This window comes from Grammomys surdaster, unplaced genomic scaffold, assembly GCF_004785775.1.
Source record: "Grammomys surdaster isolate TR1022 unplaced genomic scaffold, NIH_TR_1.0 126076, whole genome shotgun sequence".
Lineage (NCBI taxonomy): Eukaryota > Metazoa > Chordata > Mammalia > Rodentia > Muridae > Grammomys > Grammomys surdaster.
Window position 1 is genome coordinate 2,420,620 of NW_021620885.1, and position 8,806 is coordinate 2,429,425.

Genomic DNA, 8,806 nt, shown 5'->3' on the forward strand with positions numbered 1-8,806 from the left:
TATATGTATATGTATATGTATATGTATATGTATATGTATATGTATATATCAGATCTCAGAAGAATTTTATATAAAAAAGAGTATCTCCCTGTCTCAGTCATATTTGGGTACTGTGTTCTCACCTTATGAACAGAACTTGGACAGTCTCCTTCTGTCCTTCTGTCTTTCTGTGCTTCTGCCCCAAAGTTGTTTGCACAGAGCTAGAACTTTCCTTCAGGGACCAAATAGCAGTGTCTAGTGAGAACTCCTGCACTTTAGGCTGGTCCCGTCTCACAGCATTCTCTTTTTATTTCTCTGATTATGTTTTTAAATATCTTCTTAGCCACTTGTGATGATTAATGTTTTCCTATGTAATAAATTTTCAGCAATGTAATACACACATAGATAGATACATACATACATACATACATACATACATACATACATAGATACATAGATATGTATATATACATATACATATACATATACACTTACATATCAAACTTAGAGGAAAATGCAAATATAATTTAGTGAGTTTTTTCTGAGCTGTTTAAGAGTGGCTTGTGCCTGGCTATTCCTAAATTTCCCTTACAAAGTCTTTTTCTTTTTTCCTTGCTCTTACTTCTTTGTCTCATCAGTTAGATATAATTCCTTTTAAAAATACCATTTCATAGTTTCATTTACATAGAAGTTTTATTACGAGAAATATGAATATGGCTTCTTTGTTACTTTCTTGTTTCTAAGCAGTTTAATTAATGCACAGCAGTGAATCTCACCGTGTCTTTTTATACATAAACAGCCTCAATAATCCTTTTGTGATTCCTCTTATCCTCCTTCTTTTGTAGTGATTTCATCTCTGTATTCATGTCAATGTTTCACCTCCAGGATTCCACAAGTGAGAGAAAAACATTTGTTATCACAATCAGAACACAAGCTCCAAATTCAGGAAGTCTACATTGGCGTGTGATTACCTTCTCATTTTCAAATCTGTTTACATTTATAGATGGGACTAATAATGTCCTTTAGAGCAGAAAGATCACCTTCAGGATCCTTTCGTTGTCCTATCCCTTCAGTCTCCATCAGTGCAGAAGACGCACTCTCTCACTGATGTTCATGAGTAGCACTTTAAAATATTTCTCAACAAGCTATTTTGTAGAACATTCCTCCAGTTATTTGTCTACTGTTTCCTTATGATTAAATTCCACTTATTTTGGAAGAGATTATTACAGAAGTGATGGAGGAATTTTTATCTTATGTAGTTAAATTTATCAGTATGAAATACATGTTGACTTCCGTGTTACAGGAGATAAGCTGTTTCCATGCTAAGATTCAGGAGGTATTGACTCTTGCTCTCTGATGGTCTTTAAGTTGGTTGAACTTCCAATTTGGATTTCTGAAGAATCTGGAGTTTACTCTTGTGAGGAGTAGATTATAAGGTTATTTACCTTGTCCCAAATGGTTCTTTGGCTCAGTGACTTGAGATGACCCTCATCACAGGTTGAGCTTTGAGTGAACTCAGTCTCTAGAGTTTTCTGACCCATTACAATTGCTTGTCTGTGTATTAGTGTGCCTGCATCAGACTATCTTATTTAGAAACTGTGTACTGTTTCGATGCTTAGTGAGAGCTGTCTTATCTTATAATTTTTCATGTTTAGTGTTTTAGCCTATTTTTGTTTGTTTGTTTGCAATTCTTAAATGTTTGATTTTTCACACAAGTGCTGTTATCAGCTGATCTTCCTCCATAACAAACCTTGTTAGTGTCTGTATACTGTGGTTTAATTAACAATAACTTACATAGGAAACATGCCACGTACTTTCCAACCCAAATATAGAAGATCTACTTTGCATTTGCCCAAGTATATTTCTGTATTCTTCAGGAATGTTTTAAATTTTATCTCATATGGGCTTTGGATAGTGTCTGCTAACTTCAATTTTAAATATGTCTTGCAGTTACAAACGGCTTTGCTCCTACCAGTTGTATAGAGGACTTTTTGTTGACCTAGTTGAATTTGCTGTGCTTCTTATGTTAATTGCTTTTCTTGTGACCAATTAACTGGCAAGAAGGAACTTAAGGGAGGAAGAATGTTGTGATTGTTGTTGTTTACTGACAACTGTTTGGGTTACAGCATTGCAGGAACTTCACAGCACGTACATGTGAGGCAGCTGGTCACATTGTATCCACAGGCAGGAATGAGACTTTGTCTCAAAACAAAAGATAAAATTAAAAAGAATGTCTCATATTTCTTACACACATGAAGTTCTTTATTCCAAGAGCCAACTAATAGTAAGGAAATAGCATAATATTCTTTTAAATGACCACTGAGAGGGAGCAAATGTCCCAACAGACAGAAAGCAGGTCATAGGATGGATGAAGGCAAAGTTATTCCAAGTGGCTCTAATCACCCAAGTGAGTACCTGCTGGTCAGAAGCAGAGCTGAAGGTCCTTCACATTCTGACAGGAGGAGATTTTCAGTGGGAATGGGACAGGAGATGGATAGTGACTCAACTCATTTGCAGAGGCAGTGATCAATGGAGAACTTTAGTTCTGGTTGGTGGGGTACACTACTGCCTTCCACAAAGCTTATGGAAGGGATATTGCCATGGCAACTGTTGAGGTAGGAAAGAGAAGGCGACAGTCGTTCAGTTTCTGTGCTAAAAGTGTCAAGGACACAAAGAGAGTAGACGTGCACACCAGTGGCCAGACGCATGCTAAAGGAAAGTGAAACATGATGCTTGTGTACTCCTGACCCCAAACCACACAGGTTGTTGACTCCTGCCCTGTCCAAATAATGGTTTTAAAGAACTGTTGATTGGCAGGTTTGTGAAGATGCACTCTTTTTTAGTTGATAAGTATGACTAAGTCATGACAATTATCTTTAGATGTTACAGTCTGAGTTCCCTATTTACTTGAGGGGAAATGGTAGACATTACAGGTGCCCTCAGCATGAGTGACATGTGCGTGGGTATACAATTATTGTTATACATATTTCTATACCACTGCTTGAACCAAATATACCTTTAAGTTTAAAATGTATAATATCGAGTTGAAAATACATTTTCTACAAGTTAACATAGTTTAAAAGTTTTATATTTTAAAATGTAGGCATTAAAGTTTTCTTCAGACTCAGGCTACCACAAAAACTTATAATCACACACACTCACACACACACATACACACACACATATATACACACACATGCACACACACACACATCACTTTATGAGATTCAGAGGTAACAGATATTTCAAAGTGTTTATATTCTGTTTCCTTTTTTTTTTACTTTATACATTAATTTAGTGGGATTCTGTGTATTCATCATTAAAAGCCATGTGCACTATGTGTAACTAAAAGTCCTTTCATTATGTTGGATGGATAACAACTAATTCTTTCAAAGCTGGGGGTTTTGAATGTTAGAAAGATAAGAAGATAACAAATGTTTAAAGTGTTACATATGCGAATTCCACTTGGCATGTCTATAATTAAATGTTGCTATCATGTATTAAAACGGGATACTGTGCCACATAAATACATGGAATTACTGTGTGTCATCTACAAACAAGAATACATATTTCTAAGAGCGTCTATAGATTTTTCATTTTGTTTTACATTTTTGAAAATGTTTATTTAGTGTTTGTTCATCTATCTCTGCTGATACTACAACCAGATGCTCCATACATAGAATACAAATGCTCCCCATCCCACTTGACATTCATCCCTGTTTTGTTCTTTAAATAAAACAGACATTGTAGCACACAACTACAATCTCAGCACTCGGTGGGCAGACGCAAAAGGATCACTCAAGTTCAAGGCCAGCCAAGACTGGACAGAGAGACTCTATCTCAACAACCAACCACCTCCCCCCAAAAAAAATCACCCAAAACTTTGATACGTACATCCCTGTTTACCACTTGGTGGCTTGAGCCTTTCTTTGGCATCAACTATTTTATGCAACTCTGTGGAGTAATTCTTGTTCTAGGATATTATGATCATAAAATTAAAGCCTCCATCACTTTCATACTAAGATCAGGATTTTAATGTTAAGCTGTTACTGACCACTTCATTAACTGAAAAAGAATCTACCCATTTGACTTTTAAACAATTGCAGCTTCTCCTTCCGGTAGCATTGGAAGCTATGCTGCCACTGGGAGAGGAATCAAAGGAGGACGTCTCACAACTCTCCTGACATTGACAGCCCATTTAGGACTACTGCACCGCCATCAACAACATAGACATGGAACTACATTAGTGTAAACAAAGGTGACAAGAATTGAAAACCAGTAACACCCTTCCCTTCAGCGTGAACATAGCAGAGTACATAAGATATTCAAACAAGCTCTGAATTTAGAACCCAGAGGTAACTATTGGTCATTCAGAATCCAGCAGGGCATCCACAAGCTAAATTCATGAATAATAAATTCATATTATTAACAATTCTGATATTAAATTGTTTCTGCTTTGCTCGTCATAGCTAAACTGTTTTGCTAACTTTCAGGACTGGACTTGAGACTTAAGTTTAATTATCACTACACAGTATCTGTCAAATCAATAGCAGAAAACAAGCATGTTCCCATGTGAGCAACATTAGCAAAGGGCATGAATATTTCTGGGCTTCAGCCCAGGGTGTCACTGTAATCTAATTTTTGTTCAAAGATTATTCATCTCTGATTCTGCATCAGAGACAAAAATTACTTTATTTGATTAACCATGAGGACTGAAAGTAGTCTTCCGTACATCTTAATATTCAACTCTAATGCATTCATTAGAGAGAAACCATCTCCTAACCTCAAGTAAATTGTCTCCAATTGGAATGGTCAAAACAAAAGTGTTAATATCCAGAGAGAATTTAGGATATTACATATATGTGTAATCAACTAAAATTAAAACTAATCACCCTGTGACAGAGGCAGTTATAAAAGCCAAACTTCTGCCTCCTTGTTTTCCAGTGAAAGATGAATAATTCATGACTAAGGGAAGATCTCCATCTCCATTGCATCTTCCATAACATTTTACCAATTTCATTATTCAAACTGTTTCTCTTTGGAGCCCATTAGCCATGCTGGAACTGAAACAATGCTAGACAGCAACCCCTCTGGTGTTACTTGCACATGTCCCAGTATCGAGCACTGTGTGATGAAGCCTTATGGAAAAATGTAAGATCTGTGTGCCTGGCTCTGTGGCCTCAGGGCTTGCTAGCCCTCATGAGTCTGACATGCTCTTCCTCTGGATCCTCTCACACTATTCCTTGTCACTTGAAAGTACTTGGTCTTACCATTTTTTCCCTAGACAACTGCATATAGTAGAACATTTAGATTACTATTTTGTAGCTAAAACTTTTCTTTAATAGTATTTTTTAATCTCACGATAAATGCCCCCATCAATAATGTCAACATATGGGGAGGAAGGATGAGTATAGGCTCAAGATAAGCATCCATGAGAAGAGAATTAAAAAGTAAAGTGTAGGATGCTAAGGTCCTGTTACCCAGTTGGTTCTTGGTCTATCAGTAAAGATGCCATGACAAATTGCTGGGAGGAAGGATAGGCAGGACTTCTGGGGCAGCAGAAAGCTGGCAGATGCAGGAGAGGGAGGAAAGGAGCATTCACAGGCTGCTTCTACAGGTGGGGATGTTGAGCTGGGACTGAAGGAGGCTGAGCAACTGAAATTGAGTGCAGATTTAGGGTGCTGAGCTGGGAGTTCTGGGAAGGGAGTGCTAGCCAAGGTAGCTTGGAGGTGCCCAGCAGTTGAGCCAAGAAGGCAAGTTGAAATTGAACAACTCTGTGTACCTGTGTTTTACATTGGTAGATCCAATAATCTATGGTCAGGGACTGGTACCATGGTCCATTCCTGGAGCTTAGCAGGATAGCAAAAGCTACATGCAACAGTAAAGGAGATCCTGATGTAGGAAGACAGCAAATACCCAGAGACTAAAAATAATAATTCCGGAGAAATGCTTATAGCAGAAATGCAAGGTATAAAAACTAGCAAAGACAAGAGTGTAGCAGTGAATAGTAGACAGGCACTGCAGACTTTACTGAAGATTTTACCAAATTAAAATCTGGTCAAGAAATATGGCAGGTGCAGAAATATAACTGCTATCTGCAAGGAACACTTCAGCGTTGGTGAAAGCTTATGGGAAGCTGTTGGGCATAGGTTAGTTGAGAAGAAACTGTAAAGTAGGTACAGAACAAGAATAAGCAAAGGTATGGGGTTAGCTTTGGACATAGGCTGATGGAAGTCAGGGGTGGCTTGGAGTAGCTGGGTGAAGCCAGAGTTGAAATCAAAAGTAATGAGCACAAGGAAAACAACTTTTAGGTCACCAACTGATGGAGAAAGACAACTGACTGGGAGGAACATGGTTAATTCCTGGCATCACAAAAGATCGGCACATACTGGGGGCTATGAATTTTTGTGAGCCCAGGTGTGTGACTGTCCTCCCCTGACCATTACAGTGAAAACCACAGTCCAAAAGAGATTCAAAAACCATGAATCTCTGCCAGAAGGAAGTAAAGACAGGAGTATACAGCCAAGGATAGGGTGCTAGGAAATAAGAGAGCCCATGTGATAGAATGTTCTCACTTTAGAATAGAATTTAAGCCTCTGTGTCTCAGAATTAGGCTGTCTAAATGGGAATAGGCAGAAATCCTTAGAGCCAAGGAAAGTGTGAATTGTAGTGTAATAATAAAGTGACTGATATGCAATGTAACCATTGTTGTAGCTTGATTATGACATATGCCAGAGACTCATGTATTGAGTACTTAGTCCTAGCTGGTAGCATTATTTTAGGAGGGGGGAACTATAAATTGGGGACATAGGGTTCACAAAGAAGTGGGTTACCAAGGATGTACCATTGAAGGCTATTCTGGTCCCTTCCCCTCTCTCTGTCTCTGGTCTGCTATGATGTAAGAAGCATCTTCTTTCACAGTCCCTTGACCATGATGGTCTGCCCAAGTACATGGGTCACAATGGAGCCTAAGTAACAGTGGACTGAACCCTCTGAAACAATGAGCCAAAGCCTTTCCCCCTTTAGCTTGTTATGCCAAGTGTTTTGGTAACTGTGATGCAAAAGTAATATGATGTAAAGTGAAGAAAAATGGAAACTCTCAAAGACACTTCAGAAGTTGCCACTTTGTATGGAGTGTGTACTAATTCATGAGTCAGACCCAGTAGGAACCAAAGGAACACACAATATTGCTTAAAATAAAGCTGCTAAGTAACATGTAGACAGTCATGAGCATGATGTACCTGGCTATACTGGACACATAACGAAGAAAGAGCAATAAACAGCTCCATATGTTCAGAGATTTCACCTACGAGGTAAGAGACTTCTGGGGACTGAGAGGATAAATTACTAGAAAGTAGATAATGAAGACTTTAGATGCAAGTGAAGACTGCAAGCACTGACTATACAAAATTGGACAATGTTATCCCCTTCCAACATCTCTTGCTGCCTGAAATCTCGGTGTTCCCTATAGAAGCAGCTCTGTACCCAATCACCACAACTTAAGTACCACTTTTCCCCTATCAGACTTTGAGAAATGAAATACTTTCAATTTTTCCAGTTTCTTCACTATCAAAATAAGATACATCGTCATTAGCATGATGGATAAATGAATGTTTAAGGCCATCTGTTTACTTGACCCACACCCCCTCCATTCCTAACAATAGTTCCTCTCATTTATCTTTTGGGAGGTTTTATTGGTTGTTATTGGTGTGTATGTATATATGTATGTATGTATGTATGTGTGCACATGTGTATGTGTGTGCAATATGTAGGCATGCATGTGCCATGATACTCAAGGAGGTCAGAGGACACATTTGTGGAGTGGCTTTCTCTTTCCATCTTTACTTGGGTTCCAGGGATAGATGCCACCATCAGGCCACACATCAATTCACTATCCTCTGACCTATCTATCTGTCTCCTGGATGCCCTCACTTACTAACACACAGTGTGCCACATGCCTCCCTTCTCACTAACAAACACTTGAGCTCACTGCCACACTTTTGGCATGCAATCTCCTCACCTCTAGTGATTTTTAATCAAAGAAAATCATCCTGACTAGTCTAGACACACGTGCCCTGCTGTCATGGAGTCCTTTCCTTGGCCATTGCTGAATCACTGTACTCTACAGAACTATGCTACCTTCTAACATTCTCTAACAATTCCTGTGCTTGTCTTCTCAAATCATTTCCCTGAGGACATTCAAACACATAATCGCAGTGGTTTGTAAAATCAGCACACTGTATTTGCAAGGCCACTAATAAAGTTGAAAATAGTTGAATCAAGACATCTATTTTTGCATTTTAATTCCAGAAATTTTAATTTTTTGTCCCCCATACCAAGTTCTCTCACTTGTGAATCAAGGTCCATGATCACTCAGATCCTTGCACCTCCTGAAATCTTTTAGCAGAAGCTTAAAAAAAAAAAAAAGTTCTGAAACTAAATGAAAATGAAACACAAGATAAGAAAACCTCTGGGACATATTGAACACAGACCTAAAAAACAGACTACATCCCGGGATACAAATCAAATCTTCACGAATTCAATAAGGTTGAAATCACTCCTTATATCTTATCTGACCACAATCCAATAAAAATTAAAATTGCAATAAATTTAAAATTCTCTAGTAAATGTACAATTCATGGAGATTAAGGAAGTCACTACTGAATGAGAAATGATTCCAAGAGAAAATCAAGAACTAAATAAAAAAAAAATTCTCCAGCTAAGTAAAGAACACAACAAGCCCCTAGGACACATTGAACAACGACCTACATGGGATGTTAGTTTATACCCCTGAGACACATTGAACACTGGCCTACATGGATGTTTA